The 21,799-nt window shown below is 45.8% G+C and overlaps 1 long non-coding RNA gene across 1 annotated transcript in view; it reads right to left on the bottom strand.

Moving 5' to 3' along the window:
• Positions 1-2,628: 2,628 nt before the first annotated feature.
• LOC140355802 (uncharacterized) overlaps positions 2,629-21,799 on the bottom strand; it is a 302,561-nt gene continuing 283,390 nt past the window's right edge. The window contains exon 3 of the long non-coding RNA XR_011926030.1: positions 2,629-2,813. This is a non-coding gene — a long non-coding RNA (uncharacterized lncRNA). The remainder of the gene's footprint in view (positions 2,814-21,799) is intronic.

The raw sequence follows: 21,799 nt of genomic DNA, 5'->3' as shown, positions 1-21,799 counted from the left end.
CGACCACTCACAGGCACTGACCACTTGCACCGACCACAGGCACCACCCACAGGCACCAACCATATGCACAAACCACATGTACCAACCACAGCTTGCACCCACAGGCACCACCCACAGGCACCGACCACAGGCACCACCCACAGGCACCAACCATATGCACAAACCACATGTACCAACCACAGCTTGCACCCACAGGCACCACCCACAGGCACCGACCACAGGCACCACCCACAGGCACCAACCATATGCACAAACCACATGTACCAACCACAGCTAGCACCCACTTGCACCAACCATATGCACCACCCACATGCACCAACCACATGCACCAACCACAGGCACCACCCACATGTACCAACCACAGCTAGCACCCACATGCACCACCCACATGCTCCACCCACATTCACCAACCACATGCACCACCCACAGGCACCACCCACAGGCACAACTCACACGCACCAACCACATTAACCACCCACATGCACCACCCACATACACCACTCCCACAGGCACCACCCACAGGCTCCACCCACCACCAAACACAGCACTGATTATTTGACTCTCTTGACAGTTGGAAGTTATTAATTATATAACCAATACAGTTTGCATGAAATTCTGTATGATATAATGTCAATATAAAATGTAATAAACAAAAAATGAAATAGTGTTTTTATGTATTTACTGTTATAAATGTGAAACTGTCACTCCGAATTCAAATATATCATATTATAATAATAGCATGTTACAGATGATCAGGTGAAACACACAAACATTTTGGTGCAAAGGCTGCGTTTCATTTGAACTTCATTCTTCATTTGGCTGGTTCATTCTTTTTGATTGTATTGTTACTGTTTGGGTTGTTTGATAAGAAGTGCCACGCCCTCTGGACCTGGGGGCTCTGGGAAGGCGCATGTGCCACGCCCTCTGGACCTGGGGGCTCTGGGAAGGCGCATGTGCCACGCCCTCTGGACCTGGGGGCTCTGGGAATGCGCATGTGCCACGCCCTCTGGACCTGGGGGCTCTGGGAAGGCGCATGTGCCACGCCCTCTGGACCTGGGGGCTCTGGGAATGCGCATGTGCCACGCCCATTGGACCTGGGGGCTCTGGGAAAGCGCATGTGCCACGCCCTCTGGACCTGGGGGCTCTGGGAAGGCGCATGTGCCACGCCCTCTGGACCTGGGGGCTCTGGGAATGCGCATGTGCCACGCCCTCTGGACCTGGGGGCTCTGGGAAGGCGCATGTGCCACGCCCTCTGGACCTGGGGGCTCTGGGAAGGCGCATGTGCCACGCCCTCTGGACCTGGGGGCTCTGGGAAAGCGCATGTGCCACGCCCTCTGGACCTGGGGGCTCTGGGAAGGCGCATGTGCCACGCCCTCTGGACCTGGGGGCTCTGGGAAGGCGCATGTGCCACGCCCTCTGGACCTGGGGGCTCTGGGAATGCGCATGTGCCACGCCCTCTGGACCTGGGGGCTCTGGGAAGGCGCATGTGCCACACCCTCTGGACCTGGGGGCTCTGGGAATGCGCATGTGCCACGCCCTCTGGACCTGGGGGCTCTGGGAAAGCGCATGTGCCACGCCCTCTGGACCTGGGGGCTCTGGGAAGGCACATGTGCCACGCCCTCTGGACCTGGGAGCTCTGGGAATGCGCATGTGCCACGCCCTCTGGACCTGGGGGCTCTGGGACTGTTCTCGGTCACTTGTGCAGACCTGTCCTACAAAGTCCCTCATCGCTCATTGATTTAACATTTTACAAATAAAGTTTAATGAAAATGTTTTACTTCAAATTCCAACAAACATAAGAAACATATCTGAACATTTAGAGGAGAACATGTCAGGAGATTGAGGAGAACATGTCAGGAGACTGAGGAGAACATGTCAGGAGACTGAGGAGAACATGTCAGGAGACTGAGGAGAACATGTGAGGAGACTGAGGAGAACATGTCAGGAGACTGAGGAGAACATGTCAGGAGATTGAGGAGAACATTAGAACAGAGACAAAACACTGATGTGAAGAGGTCAAGGGTCACAGTTGTCTCCGGTGACCACTGATCTGATCAAATACAAGCTACCACATAAATACTGTCCTCATGGTCCAATGCTGTCCTCTGTATTGGACCAAACGCCCTTCAATGCTGGAGGGGCCCGTCATGAGCAGCGCTCAGACCCTCAGGTCAGATCAAGAATGAAGGGGCCGACACCAGGGGCCCCTTGTTCTTTCTTCTTTAGGAGACATAAGAGATACAACTACACCCAACCAGGTTGTACATATGTTTTTAGTGTCCAGCGATTAGACTGTTGGTGGTGTTGATGGTGTTGGTGGTGTTGATGGTGTTGGTGGTGTTGGTGTTGGTGGTGGTGTTGGTGGAGAGGCAGTGTCGCAGCTCGTACCACAGACACTGACACAAGCCATAGCCCATGAGTAGGGCCAGACTGGCAGGCACCAGGGCGACCATCAGGATGCCCATGGTCGGCCAGTGCAGCAGCAGCAGATAGACTCCTGCAGGTAACGAGCTGAAGTACACCAGCCCCAGAGCCCAGAGCAGCACATGTGCCCAGCTCTGCCACAGCAGCTCTGCCCGGCTGCGAGAGCGGGACAGCAGGGAGTCCAGGCTCGAGGTGGGCCTGGGGCCGGGCCCTGGGCCGGGCCCGGGCTCGATGATAGTGATGAGGACAAAGCTGGGAGAACTGCTGAGCGAGGAGAAGGTGGTGCTGGAGGAGGTGGAGGAGCTGGAGGACAGGCAGGGAGCCAGAGGAGAGCTGGGTCCCACCAGAGAAGTGAGGCCTCTAGGACTGAGCAGCAGCTCGGTGGCCACCTGTGGACAAGAACCAGACTGTGGATACACACAAGAACCAGACTGTGGATACACACAAGAACCAGACTGTGGATACACACAAGAACCAGACTGTGGATACACACAAGAACCAGACTGTGGATACACACAAGAACCAGACTGTGGATACACACAAGAACCAGACTGTGGATACACAAAAGAACCAGACTGTAGATACACACAAGAACCAGACTGTGGATACACACAAGAGCCAGACTGTGGATACACACAAGAACCAGACTGTGGATACACACGGGAACCATACTGTGGATACACACAAGAACCAGACTGTGGATACACAAAAGAACCAGACTGTAGATACACACAAGAACCAGACTGTGGATACACACAAGAGCCAGACTGTGGATACACACAAGAACCAGACTGTGGATACACACTTGAACCATACTGTGGATACACACAAGAACCAGACTGTAGATACACACAAGAACCAGACTGTGGATACACACAAGAACCAGACTGTGGATACACACAAGAACCAGACTGTGGATACACACATGAACCAGACTGTGGATACACACAAGAACCAGACTGTGGATACACACACAAGAACCAAACTGTGGATACACACAAAAACCAAACTGTGGATACACACAAGAACCAGACTGTGGATACACACATAAGAACCAGACTGTGGATACACACAAGAACCAAACTGGTGGATACACACAAGAACAGACTGTTGGATACACACAAGAACCAGACTGTGGATACACACACAAGAACCAAACTGGTGGATACACACAAGAACAGACTGTTGGATACACACAAGAACCAGACTGTGGATACACACACAAGAACCAGACTGTGGATACTCACAAGAACCAAACTGTGGATACACACACAAGAACCAAACTGTGGATACACACAAGAACCAGACTGTGGATACACACACAAGAACCAGACTGTGGATACACACAAGAACCAGACTGTTGGATACACACAAGAACCAGACTGTGGATACACACAAGAACCAGACTGTGGATACACACAAGAACCAGACTGTGGATACACAAAAGGACCAGACTGTGGATACACACAAGAACCAAACTGTGGATACACACAAGAACCAGACTGTTGGATACACACAAGAACCAGACTGTGGATACACACACAAGAACCAGACTTTGGATACACACAAGAACCAGACTGTGGATACACACACAAGAACCAGACTGTGGATACTCACAAGAACCAGACTGTGGATACACACAAGAACCAGACTGTTGGATACACACAAGAACCAGACTGTGGATACACACAAGAACCAGACTGTGGATACACACAAGAACCAGACTGTTGGATACACACAAGAACCAGACTGTGGATACACACAAGAACCAGACTGTTGGATACACACAAGAACCAGACTGCGGATACACACAAGAACCAAACTGTGGATACACACAAGAACCAGACTGTGGATAAACACAAGAACCAGACGGTGGATACACACAAGAACCAGACTGTGGATACACACACAATAACCAGACTGCGGATATACACAAGAACCAAACTGTGGATACACACAAGAACCAGACTGTGGATACACACAAGAACCAAACTGTGGATACACACAAGAACCAGACTGTGGATACACACAAACACACACACACACACACACAAGAACCAAACTGTGGACACACACAAACACACACACACACACACACACAAGAACCAGCCTGTGGATACACACACACACATAAACACACACACACACACACACACACACAAACAAACACTAACACACACACACACACAGAAGAACCAAACTGTGGATACACAGACACACACACACACACACACACAAGAACCAGACTTTAGATACACACAAGAACCAGACTGTGGATACACGCACAAGAACCAAACTGTGGATACATACCAGAACCAGGCTGTGGATATACACACAAGAACCAAACTGTGGATACATACAAGAACCAGACTGCGGATACACACAAGAACCAGACTGTGGATACACACAAGAACCAAACTGTGGATACACACAAGAACCAGACTGTGGATACACACAAGAACTAGACGGTGGATACACACAAGAACCAGACTGTGGATACACACACAATAACCAGACTGCGGATATAAACAAGAACCAAACTGTGGATACACAAGAGAACCAAACTGTGGATACACACAAGAACCAGACTGTGGATACACACAAGAACCAGACTGTGGATACACACACAAGAACCAGACTTTGGATACACACAAGAACCAGACAGTGGATACACACAAGAACCAGACTGTGGATACACACACACACACACAAGAACCAGACTTTAGATACACAAGAACCAGACGGTGGATACACGCACAAGAACCAAACTGTGGATACACAAAAGAACCAGACTGTAGATACACACAAGAACCAGACTGTGGATACACACAAGAACCAGACTGTGGATAAACACACGAACCAGACTGTGGATACACACAGGAACCAGACTGTGGATACACACAAGAACCAGACTGTAGATACACACAAGAACAAGACTGTGGATACACACAAAAAACAGACTGTGGATACACACAAGAACTAGACTGTGGATACACACACAAGAACCAGACTTTGGATACACAAACAAGAACCAGACTGTGGATACACACAAGAACCAGACTGTTGGATACACACAAGAACCAGACTGTGGATACACACAAGAACCAAACTGTGGATACACACAAGAACCAGACTGTGGATACACACAAGAACCAGACTGCGGATACACACAAGAACCAAACTGTGGATACACACAAGAACCAGACTGTGGATACACACAAGAACCAGACGGTGGATACATACAAGAACCAGACTGTGGATACACACACAATAACCAGACAGCGGATATACACAAGAACCAAACTGTGGATACACACAAGAACCAAACTGTGGATACACACAAGAACCAAACTGTGGATACATACCAGAACCAGGCTGTGGATATACACACAAGAACCAAACTGTGGATACATACAAGAACCAGACTGCGGATACACACAAGAACCAGACTGTGGCTACACACAAGAACCAAACTGTGGATACACACAAGAAGCAGACTGTGGATACACACAAGAACTAGACGGTGGATACACACAAGAACCAGACTGTGGATACACACACACACACACAAGAACCAGACTTTAGATACACAAGAACCAGACTGTGGATACACACAAGAACCAGACTGTGGATACACGCACAAGAACCAAACTGTGGATACACAAAAGAACCAGACTGTAGATACACACAAGAACCAGACTGTGGATACACACAAGAACCAGACTGTGGATAAACACACGAACCAGACTGTGGATACACACAGGAACCAGACTGTGGATACACATAAGAACCAGACTGTAGATACACACAAGAACAAGACTGTGGATACACACAAAAAACAGACTGTGGATACACACAAGAACCAGACTGTGGATACACACACAAGAACCAGACTTTGGATACACAAACAAGAACCAGACTGTGGATACACACAAGAACCAGACTGTGGATACACACAAGAACCAAACTGTGGATACACACAAGAACCAGACTGTGGATACACACAAGAACCAGACTGCGGATACACACAAGAACCAAACTGTGGATACACACAAGAACCAGACTGTGGATACACACAAGAACCAGACGGTGGATACATACAATAACCAGACTGTGGATACACACACAATAACCAGACAGCGGATATACACAAGAACCAAACTGTGGATACACACAAGAACCAAACTGTGGATACACACAAGAACCAGACTGTGGATACACACAAACACACACACAAGAACCAAACTGTGGACCCACACAAACACACACACACACACAAGAACCAGCCTGTGGATACACACACACACATAAACACACACACACACACACACACACAAACACTAACACACACACACACACAGAAGAACCAGACTGTGGATACACAGACACACACACACACACACACACACACAAGAACCAGACTTTAGATACACACAAGAACCAGACTGTGGATACACGCACAAGAACCAAACTGTGGATACATACCAGAACCAGGCTGTGGATATACACACAAGAACCAAACTTTGGATATACACACAAGAACCAGACTGTGGATACACACAAGAACCAGACTGCGGATACACACAAGAACCAAACTGTGGATACACACAAGAACCAGACTGTGGATACACACAAGAACTAGACGGTGGATACACACAAGAACCAGACTGTGGATACACACACAATAACCAGACTGCGGATATACATAAGAACCAAACTGTGGATACACACAAGAACCAAACTGTGGATACACACAAGAACCAGACTGTGGATACACATAAGAACCAGACTGTGGATACACACACAAGAACCAGACTTTGGATACACACAAGAACCAGACAGTGGATACACACAAGAACCAGACTGTGGATACACACACACACACACAAGAACCAGACTTTAGATACACAAGAACCAGACTGTGGATACACGCACAAGAACCAAACTGTGGATACACAAAAGAACCAGACTGTAGATACACACAAGAACCAGACTGTGGATACACACAAGAACCAGACTGTGGATAAACACACGAACCAGACTGTGGATACACACAGGAACCAGACTGGGGATACACACAAGAACCAGACTGTAGATACACACAAGAACCAGACTGTGGATACACACAAAAAACAGACTGTGGATACACACAAGAACCAGACTGTGGATACAAAAAAGAACCAGACTGTAGATACACACAAAAACCAGACTGTGGATACACACAAGAACCAAACTGTGGATACACACAAGAACCAGACTGTGGATACACACACAAGAACCAAACTGTGGATACACACAAGAACCAGACTGTGGATACACACAAGAACCAGACTGTGGATACACACACAAGAACCAAACTGTGGAAACACACAAGAACCAGACTGTGGATACACACAAGAACCAAACTGTGGATACACACAAGAACCAGACTGTGGATACACACAAGAACTAGACGGTGGATACACACAAGAACCAGACTGTGGATACACACACAATAACCAGACTGCGGATATAAACAAGAACCAAACTGTGGATACACAAGAGAACCAAACTGTGGATACACACAAGAACCAGACTGTGGATACACACAAGAACCAGACTGTGGATACACACACAAGAACCAGACTTTGGATACACACAAGAACCAGACAGTGGATACACACAAGAACCAGACTGTGGATACACACACACACACACAAGAACCAGACTTTAGATACACAAGAACCAGACGGTGGATACACGCACAAGAACCAAACTGTGGATACACAAAAGAACCAGACTGTAGATACACACAAGAACCAGACTGTGGATACACACAAGAACCAGACTGTGGATAAACACACGAACCAGACTGTGGATACACACAGGAACCAGACTGTGGATACACACAAGAACCAGACTGTAGATACACACAAGAACAAGACTGTGGATACACACAAAAAACAGACTGTGGATACACACAAGAACTAGACTGTGGATACACACACAAGAACCAGACTTTGGATACACAAACAAGAACCAGACTGTGGATACACACAAGAACCAGACTGTTGGATACACACAAGAACCAGACTGTGGATACACACAAGAACCAAACTGTGGATACACACAAGAACCAGACTGTGGATACAAACAAGAACCAGACTGCGGATACACACAAGAACCAAACTGTGGATACACACAAGAACCAGACTGTGGATACACACAAGAACCAGACGGTGGATACATACAAGAACCAGACTGTGGATACACACACAATAACCAGACAGCGGATATACACAAGAACCAAACTGTGGATACACACAAGAACCAAACTGTGGATACACACAAGAACCAAACTGTGGATACATACCAGAACCAGGCTGTGGATATACACACAAGAACCAAACTGTGGATACATACAAGAACCAGACTGCGGATACACACAAGAACCAGACTGTGGCTACACACAAGAACCAAACTGTGGATACACACAAGAAGCAGACTGTGGATACACACAAGAACTAGACGGTGGATACACACAAGAACCAGACTGTGGATACACACACACACACACAAGAACCAGACTTTAGATACACAAGAACCAGACTGTGGATACACACAAGAACCAGACTGTGGATACACGCACAAGAACCAAACTGTGGATACACAAAAGAACCAGACTGTAGATACACACAAGAACCAGACTGTGGATACACACAAGAACCAGACTGTGGATAAACACACGAACCAGACTGTGGATACACACAGGAACCAGACTGTGGATACACATAAGAACCAGACTGTAGATACACACAAGAACAAGACTGTGGATACACACAAAAAACAGACTGTGGATACACACAAGAACCAGACTGTGGATACACACACAAGAACCAGACTTTGGATACACAAACAAGAACCAGACTGTGGATACACACAAGAACCAGACTGTGGATACACACAAGAACCAAACTGTGGATACACACAAGAACCAGACTGTGGATACACACAAGAACCAGACTGCGGATACACACAAGAACCAAACTGTGGATACACACAAGAACCAGACTGTGGATACACACAAGAACCAGACGGTGGATACATACAATAACCAGACTGTGGATACACACACAATAACCAGACAGCGGATATACACAAGAACCAAACTGTGGATACACACAAGAACCAAACTGTGGATACACACAAGAACCAGACTGTGGATACACACAAACACACACACAAGAACCAAACTGTGGACACACACAAACACACACACACACACAAGAACCAGCCTGTGGATACACACACACACATAAACACACACACACACACACAAACACTAACACACACACACACACAGAAGAACCAGACTGTGGATACACAGACACACACACACACACACACACAAGAACCAGACTTTAGATACACACAAGAACCAGACTGTGGATACACGCACAAGAACCAAACTGTGGATACATACCAGAACCAGACTGTGGATATACACACAAGAACCAAACTTTGGATATACACACAAGAACCAGACTGTGGATACACACAAGAACCAGACTGCGGATACACACAAGAACCAAACTGTGGATACACACAAGAACCAGACTGTGGATACACACAAGAACTAGACGGTGGATACACACAAGAACCAGACTGTGGATACACACACAATAACCAGACTGCGGATATACATAAGAACCAGACTGTGGATACACACAAGAACCAGACTGTGGATAAACACACGAACCAGACTGTGGATACACACAGGAACCAGACTGTGGATACACACAAGAACCAGACTGTAGATACACACAAGAACCAGACTGTGGATACACACAAAAAACAGACTGTGGATACACACAAGAACCAGACTGTGGATACAAAAAAGAACCAGACTGTAGATACACACAAAAACCAGACTGTGGATACACACAAGAACCAAACTGTGGATACACACAAGAACCAGACTGTGGATACACACACAAGAACCAAACTGTGGATACACACAAGAACCAGACTGTGGATACACACAAGAACCAGACTGTGGATACACACACAAGAACCAAACTGTGGAAACACACAAGAACCAGACTGTTGGATACACACAGGAACCAGACTGTGGATACACACACAAGAACCAGACTTTGGATACACACAAGAACCAGACTGTGGATACACACACAAGAACCAGACTGTGGATACAAACAAGAACCAAACTGTGGATACACACACAAGAACCAGACTGTGGATACACACTATAACCAGACTGTGGATACACACAAAAGAACCAAACTGTGGATACACACAAGAACCAGACTTTGGATAGACACACAAGAACCAGACTGTGGATACACACACAAGATACAGACTGTGGATACACACAAGAACCAGACTTTGGATAGACACAAAAGAACCTGACTGTGGATACACACAAACACACACACACACACAAAAACACACACACAAGAACCAGACTTTGTATACACACACACACACACAGACACACACACACACACATACACAAGAACCAGACTGTGGATACACACGCAAGAACCAGACTGTGGATAAACACAACAACCAGACTGTGGATACACACACAAGAACTTGACTGTGGATACACACACACACACAATCACACACACAAGAACCAGACTGTGTATACACACACAAGAACCAGACTGTGGATACACACAAGAACCAGACTGTGGATACAAACAAGAACCAGACTGTGGATACACACAAAAAACAGACTCTGGATACACACAAGAACCAGACTGTGTATACACACACAAGAACCAGACTGTGGATACACACAAGAACCAGACTGTGGATACAAACAAGAACCAGACTGTGGATACACACACACAAGAACCAAACTGTGGACACACACACACACACAAGAACCAGCCTGTGGATACACACACACACACAAACACACACACACACACACACAGAAGAACCAGACTGTGGATACACACACACACACACACACACACACAAACACACAAGAACAAGACTTTAGATACACACAAGAACCAGACTGTGGATACACAGAAGAACCAGACTCTGGATACAAACACTAGAACCAGACTGTGGATATACACACAAGAACCAAACTGTGGATACATACAAGAACCAGACTGCGGATACACACAAGAACCAAACTGTTGATACACACAAGAACCAGACTGTGGATACACACAAGAACCAGCCTGCGGATACACACAAGAACCAAACTGTGGATACACACAAGAACCAGACTGTGGATACACACAAGAACCAGACCGTGGATACACACGGGAACTAGACTGTGGATACAAACAAGAACCAGACTGTAGATACAAACAAGAACCAGACTGTAGATAAACACAAGAACCAGACTGTGGATACACACAAGAACCAGACTGTGGATACACACAAGAACCAGACCGTGGATACACACGGGAACCAGACTGTGGATACAAACAAGAACCAGACTGTAGATACACACAAGAACCAGACTGTGGATACACACAAGAACCAGACTGTGGATACACAAAAGAACCAGACTGTAGATACACACAAGAACCAGACTGTGGATACACACAAGAACCAGACTGTGGATATACACAAGAACCAGACTGTGGATACACACAGGAACCAGACTGTGGATACACACAAGAACCAGACTGTAGATACACACAAGAACCAGACTGTGGATACACACAAGAACCAGACTGTGCATACACACAATAATCAGACTGTGGATACACACAAGAATCAGACTATGGACACACACAAGAACCAGACTGTGGATACACACAAGAACCAGACTGTGGATACACGCAAGAACCAGACTGCGGATTCACACAAGAACCAAACTCTGGATACACACAAGAACCAGACTGCGGATTCAGAACCAGACGGTGGATACACAAAAGAACCAAACTATGGATACACACAAGAACCAGACTGTGGATACACACAAGAACCAGACTGTTGATACACACACAAGAACCAGACTGTGGATACACACACAAGAACCAGACTTTGGATACACACAAGAACCAGACGGTGGATACACACAAGAACCAGACTGTAGATACACACAAGAAACAGACTGTGGATACACACAAGAGCCAGACTGTGGATACACACAAGAACCAGACTGTGGATACACATGGGAACCATACTGTGGATACACACAAGAACCAGACTGTAGATACACACAAGAACCAGACTGTGGATACACACAAGAACCAGACTGTGGATACACACAAGAACCAGACTGTGGATACACACATGAACCAGACTGTGGATACACACAAGAACCAGACTGTGGATACACACACAAGAACCAAACTGTGGATACAAACAAGAACCAGACTGTAGATACACACAAGAACCAGACTGTGGATACACACAAGAACCAGACTGTGGATACACAAAAGAACCAGACTGTAGAAACACACAAGAACCAGACTGTGGATACACACAAGAACCAGACTGTGGATATACACAAGAACCAGACTGTGGATACACACAGGAACAAGACTGTGGAGACACACAAGAACCAGACTGTAGATACACACAAGAACCAGACTGTGGATACACACAAGAACCAGACTGTGCATACACACAATAATCAGACTGTGGATACACACAAGAATCAGACTATGGACACACACAAGAACCAGACTGTGGATACACACAAGAACCAGACTGTGGATACACGCAAGAACCAGACTGCGGATTCACACAAGAACCAAACTCTGGATACACACAAGAACCAGACTGCGGATTCAGAACCAGACGGTGGATACACAAAAGAACCAAACTATGGATACACACAAGAACCAGACTGTGGATACACACAAGAACCAGACTGTTGATACACACACAAGAACCAGACTGTGGATACACACACAAGAACCAGACTTTGGATACACACAAGAACCAGACGGTGGATACACACAAGAACCAGACTGTAGATACACACAAGAAACAGACTGTGGATACACACAAGAGCCAGACTGTGGATACACACAAGAGCCAGACTGTGGATACACACAAGAACCAGACTGTGGATACACATGGGAACCATACTGTGGATACACACAAGAACCAGACTGTAGATACACACAAGAACCAGACTGTGGATACACACAAGAACCAGACTGTGGATACACACAATAACCAGACTGTGGATACACACATGAACCAGACTGTGGATACACACAAGAACCAGACTGTGGATACACACACAAGAACCAAACTGTGGATACACACAAGAACCAGACCGTGGATACACACGGGAACCAGACTGTGGATACAAACAAGAACCAGACTGTAGATACACACAAGAACCAGACTGTGGATACACACAAGAACCAGACTGTGGATACACACAAGAACCAGACTGTGGATACACACAATAACCAGACTGTGGATACACACATGAACCAGACTGTGGATACACACAAGAACCAGACTGTGGATACACACACAAGAACCAGACTGTGGATACACACAAGAACCAGACCGTGGATACACACGGGAACCAGACTGTGGATACAAACAAGAACCAGACTGTAGATACACACAAGAACCAGACTGTGGATACACACAAGAACCAGACTGTGGATACACAAAAGAACCAGACTGTAGATACACACAAGAACCAGACTGTGGATACACACAAGAACCAGACTGTGGATATACACAAGAACCAGACTGTGGATACACACAGGAACCAGACTGTGGATACACACAAGAACCAGACTGTAGATACACACAAGAACCAGACTGTGGATACACACAAGAACCAGACTGTGCATACACACAATAATCAGACTGTGGATACACACAAGAATCAGACTATGGACACAGACAAGAACCAGACTGTGGATACACACAAGAACCAGACTGTGGATACACGCAAGAACCAGACTGCGGATTCACACAAGAACCAAACTCTGGATACACACAAGAACCAGACTGCGGATTCAGAACCAGACGGTGGATACACAAAAGAACCAAACTATGGATACACACAAGAACCAGACTGTGGATACACACAAGAACCAGACTGTTGATACACATACAAGAACCAGACTGTGGATACACACACAAGAACCAGACTTTGGATACACAAAAGAACCAGACGGTGGATACACACAAGAACCAGACTGTAGATACACACAAGAAACAGACTGTGGATACACACAAGAGCCAGACTGTGGATACACACAAGAACCAGACTGTGGATACACATGGGAACCATACTGTGGATACACACAAGAACCAGACTGTAGATACACACAAGAACCAGACTGTGGATACACACAAGAACCAGACTGTGGATACACACAAGAACCAGATTGTGGATACACACATGAACCAGACTGTGGATACACACAAGAACCAGACTGTGGATACACACACAAGAACCAAACTGTGGATACAAACAAGAACCAGACTGTAGATACACACAAGAACCAGACTGTGGATACACACAAGAACCAGACTGTGGATACACAAAAGAACCAGACTGTAGATACACACAAGAACCAGACTGTGGATACACACAAGAACCAGACTGTGGATATACACAAGAACCAGACTGTGGATACACACAGGAACAAGACTGTGGATACACACAAGAACCAGACTGTAGATACACACAAGAACCAGACTGTGGATACACACAAGAACCAGACTGTGCATACACACAATAATCAGACTGTGGATACACACAAGAATCAGACTATGGACACACACAAGAACCAGACTGTGGATACACACAAGAACCAGACTGTGGATACACGCAAGAACCAGACTGCGGATTCACACAAGAACCAAACTCTGGATACACACAAGAACCAGACTGCGGATTCAGAACCAGACGGTGGATACACAAAAGAACCAAACTATGGATACACACAAGAACCAGACTGTGGATACACAGACACACACACACACACACACACAAGAACCAGACTTTAGATACACACAAGAACCAGACTGTGGATACACGCACAAGAACCAAACTGTGGATACATACCAGAACCAGACTGTGGATATACACACAAGAACCAAACTTTGGATATACACACAAGAACCAGACTGTGGATACACACAAGAACCAGACTGCGGATACACACAAGAACCAAACTGTGGATACACACAAGAACCAGACTGTGGATACACACAAGAACTAGACGGTGGATACACACAAGAACCAGACTGTGGATACACACACAATAACCAGACTGCGGATATACATAAGAACCAGACTGTGGATACACACAAGAACCAGACTGTGGATAAACACACGAACCAGACTGTGGATACACACAGGAACCAGACTGTGGATACACACAAGAACCAGACTGTAGATACACACAAGAACCAGACTGTGGATACACACAAAAAACAGACTGTGGATACACACAAGAACCAGACTGTGGATACAAAAAAGAACCAGACTGTAGATACACACAAAAACCAGACTGTGGATACACACAAGAACCAAACTGTGGATACACACAAGAACCAGACTGTGGATACACACACAAGAACCAAACTGTGGATACACACAAGAACCAGACTGTGGATACACACAAGAACCAGACTGTGGATACACACACAAGAACCAAACTGTGGAAACACACAAGAACCAGACTGTTGGATACACACAGGAACCAGACTGTGGATACACACACAAGAACCAGACTTTGGATACACACAAGAACCAGACTGTGGATACACACACAAGAACCAGACTGTGGATACAAACAAGAACCAAACTGTGGATACACACACAAGAACCAGACTGTGGATACACACTATAACCAGACTGTGGATACACACAAAAGAACCAAACTGTGGATACACACAAGAACCAGACTTTGGATAGACACACAAGAACCAGACTGTGGATACACACACAAGATACAGACTGTGGATACACACAAGAACCAGACTTTGGATAGACACAAAAGAACCTGACTGTGGATACACACAAACACACACACACACACAAAAACACACACACAAGAACCAGACTTTGTATACACACACACACACACAGACACACACACACACACATACACAAGAACCAGACTGTGGATACACACGCAAGAACCAGACTGTGGATAAACACAACAACCAGACTGTGGATACACACACAAGAACTTGACTGTGGATACACACACACACACAATCACACACACAAGAACCAGACTGTGTATACACACACAAGAACCAGACTGTGGATACACACAAGAACCAGACTGTGGATACAAACAAGAACCAGACTGTGGATACACACAAAAAACAGACTCTGGATACACACAAGAACCAGACTGTGTATACACACACAAGAACCAGACTGTGGATACACACAAGAACCAGACTGTGGATACAAACAAGAACCAGACTGTGGATACACACACACAAGAACCAAACTGTGGACACACACACACACACAAGAACCAGCCTGTGGATACACACACACACACAAACACACACACACACACACACAGAAGAACCAGACTGTGGATACACACACACACACACACACACACACAAACACACAAGAACAAGACTTTAGATACACACAAGAACCAGACTGTGGATACACAGAAGAACCAGACTCTGGATACAAACACTAGAACCAGACTGTGGATATACACACAAGAACCAAACTGTGGATACATACAAGAACCAGACTGCGGATACACACAAGAACCAAACTGTTGATACACACAAGAACCAGACTGTGGATACACACAAGAACCAGCCTGCGGATACACACAAGAACCAAACTGTGGATACACACAAGAACCAGACTGTGGATACACACAAGAACCAGACCGTGGATACACACGGGAACTAGACTGTGGATACAAACAAGAACCAGACTGTAGATACAAACAAGAACCAGACTGTAGATAAACACAAGAACCAGACTGTGGATACACACAAGAACCAGACTGTGGATACACACAAGAACCAGACCGTGGATACACACGGGAACCAGACTGTGGATACAAACAAGAACCAGACTGTAGATACACACAAGAACCAGACTGTGGATACACACAAGAACCAGACTGTGGATACACAAAAGAACCAGACTGTAGATACACACAAGAACCAGACTGTGGATACACACAAGAACCAGACTGTGGATATACACAAGAACCAGACTGTGGATACACACAGGAACCAGACTGTGGATACACACAAGAACCAGACTGTAGATACACACAAGAACCAGACTGTGGATACACACAAGAACCAGACTGTGCATACACACAATAATCAGACTGTGGATACACACAAGAATCAGACTATGGACACACACAAGAACCAGACTGTGGATACACACAAGAACCAGACTGTGGATACACGCAAGAACCAGACTGCGGATTCACACAAGAACCAAACTCTGGATACACACAAGAACCAGACTGCGGATTCAGAACCAGACGGTGGATACACAAAAGAACCAAACTATGGATACACACAAGAACCAGACTGTGGATACACACAAGAACCAGACTGTTGATACACACACAAGAACCAGACTGTGGATACACACACAAGAACCAGACTTTGGATACACACAAGAACCAGACGGTGGATACACACAAGAACCAGACTGTAGATACACACAAGAAACAGACTGTGGATACACACAAGAGCCAGACTGTGGATACACACAAGAACCAGACTGTGGATACACATGGGAACCATACTGTGGATACACACAAGAACCAGACTGTAGATACACACAAGAACCAGACTGTGGATACACACAAGAACCAGACTGTGGATACACACAAGAACCAGACTGTGGATACACACATGAACCAGACTGTGGATACACACAAGAACCAGACTGTGGATACACACACAAGAACCAAACTGTGGATACAAACAAGAACCAGACTGTAGATACACACAAGAACCAGACTGTGGATACACACAAGAACCAGACTGTGGATACACAAAAGAACCAGACTGTAGAAACACACAAGAACCAGACTGTGGATACACACAAGAACCAGACTGTGGATATACACAAGAACCAGACTGTGGATACACACAGGAACAAGACTGTGGAGACACACAAGAACCAGACTGTAGATACACACAAGAACCAGACTGTGGATACACACAAGAACCAGACTGTGCATACACACAATAATCAGACTGTGGATACACACAAGAATCAGACTATGGACACACACAAGAACCAGACTGTGGATACACACAAGAACCAGACTGTGGATACACGCAAGAACCAGACTGCGGATTCACACAAGAACCAAACTCTGGATACACACAAGAACCAGACTGCGGATTCAGAACCAGACGGTGGATACACAAAAGAACCAAACTATGGATACACACAAGAACCAGACTGTGGATACACACAAGAACCAGACTGTTGATACACACACAAGAACCAGACTGTGGATACACACACAAGAACCAGACTTTGGATACACACAAGAACCAGACGGTGGATACACACAAGAACCAGACTGTAGATACACACAAGAACCAGACTGTGGATACACACAAGAGCCAGACTGTGGATACACACAAGAGCCAGACTGTGGATACACACAAGAACCAGACTGTGGATACACATGGGAACCATACTGTGGATACACACAAGAACCAGACTGTAGATACACACAAGAACCAGACTGTGGATACACACAAGAACCAGACTGTGGATACACACAATAACCAGACTGTGGATACACACATGAACCAGACTGTGGATACACACAAGAACCAGACTGTGGATACACACACAAGAACCAAACTGTGGATACACACAAGAACCAGACCGTGGATACACACGGGAACCAGACTGTGGATACAAACAAGAACCAGACTGTAGATACACACAAGAACCAGACTGTGGATACACACAAGAACCAGACTGTGGATACACACAAGAACCAGACTGTGGATACACACAATAACCAGACTGTGGATACACACATGAACCAGACTGTGGATACACACAAGAACCAGACTGTGGATACACACACAAGAACCAGACTGTGGATACACACAAGAACCAGACCGTGGATACACACGGGAACCAGACTGTGGATACAAACAAGAACCAGACTGTAGATACACACAAGAACCAGACTGTGGATACACACAAGAACCAGACTGTGGATACACAAAAGAACCAGACTGTAGATACACACAAGAACCAGACTGTGGATACACACAAGAACCAGACTGTGGATATACACAAGAACCAGACTGTGGATACACACAGGAACCAGACTGTGGATACACACAAGAACCAGACTGTAGATACACACAAGAACCAGACTGTGGATACACACAAGAACCAGACTGTGCATACACACAATAATCAGACTGTGGATACACACAAGAATCAGACTATGGACACAGACAAGAACCAGACTGTGGATACACACAAGAACCAGACTGTGGATACACGCAAGAACCAGACTGCGGATTCACACAAGAACCAAACTCTGGATACACACAAGAACCAGACTGCGGATTCAGAACCAGACGGTGGATACACAAAAGAACCAAACTATGGATACACACAAGAACCAGACTGTGGATACACACAAGAACCAGACTGTTGATACACACACAAGAACCAGACTGTGGATACACACACAAGAACCAGACTTTGGATACACAAAAGAACCAGACGGTGGATACACACAAGAACCAGACTGTAGATACACACAAGAAACAGACTGTGGATACACACAAGAGCCAGACTGTGGATACACACAAGAACCAGACTGTGGATACACATGGGAACCATACTGTGGATACACACAAGAACCAGACTGTAGATACACACAAGAACCAGACTGTGGATACACACAAGAACCAGACTGTGGATACACACAAGAACCAGATTGTGGATACACACATGAACCAGACTGTGGATACACACAAGAACCAGACTGTGGATACACACACAAGAACCAAACTGTGGATACAAACAAGAACCAGACTGTAGATACACACAAGAACCAGACTGTGGATACACACAAGAACCAGACTGTGGATACACAAAAGAACCAGACTGTAGATACACACAAGAACCAGACTGTGGATACACACAAGAACCAGACTGTGGATATACACAAGAACCAGACTGTGGATACACACAGGAACAAGACTGTGGATACACACAAGAACCAGACTGTAGATACACACAAGAACCAGACTGTGGATACACACAAGAACCAGACTGTGCATACACACAATAATCAGACTGTGGATACACACAAGAATCAGACTATGGACACACACAAGAACCAGACTGTGGATACACACAAGAACCAGACTGTGGATACACGCAAGAACCAGACTGCGGATTCACACAAGAACCAAACTCTGGATACACACAAGAACCAGACTGCGGATTCAGAACCAGACGGTGGATACACAAAAGAACCAAACTATGGATACACACAAGAACCAGACTGTGGATACACACAAGAACCAGACTGTTGATACACACACAAGAACCAGACTGTGGATACACACACAAGAACCAGACTTTGGATACACACAAGAACCAGACGGTGGATACACACAAGAACCAGACTGTAGATACACACAAGAAACAGACTGTGGATACACACAAGAGCCAGACTGTGGATACACACAAGAACCAGACTGTGGATACACATGGGAACCATACTGTGGATACACACAAGAACCAGACTGTAGATACACACAAGAACCAGACTGTGGATACACACAAGAACCAGACTGTGGATACACACAATAACCAGACTGTGGATACACACATGAACCAGACTGTGGATACACACAAGAACCAGACTGTGGATACACACACAAGAACCAAACTGTGGATACACACAAGAACCAAACTGTGGATACACACAAGATCCAGACTGTGGATACACACACAAGAACCAGACTGTGGATACACACAAGAACCAGACTGTGGATACACACAAGAACCAGACTGTGGATACACACACAAGAACCAAACTGGTGGATACACACAAGAACCAGACTGTTGGATACACACAAGAACCAGACTGTGGATACACACACAAGAACCAGACTTTGGATACACACAAGAACCAGACTGTGGATACACACACAAGAACCAGACTGTGGATACTCACAAGAACCAAACTGTGGATACACACACAAGAACCAAACTGTGGATACACACAAGAACCAGACTGTGGATACACACACAAGAACCAGACTGTGGATACACACAAGAACCAGACTGTTGGATACACACAAGAACCAGACTGTTGATACACACAAGAACCAGACTGTGGATACACAAAAGGACCAGACTGTGGATACACACAAGAAC

This window comes from Eucyclogobius newberryi, unplaced genomic scaffold (assembly GCF_026437365.1).
Source record: "Eucyclogobius newberryi isolate DKJ021-1_F unplaced genomic scaffold, fEucNew1.0.hap1 SCAF_12, whole genome shotgun sequence".
Taxonomy (NCBI): Eukaryota; Metazoa; Chordata; class Actinopteri; order Gobiiformes; family Gobiidae; genus Eucyclogobius; species Eucyclogobius newberryi.
This window is presented reverse-complemented; position numbering and strand designations above follow the sequence as displayed.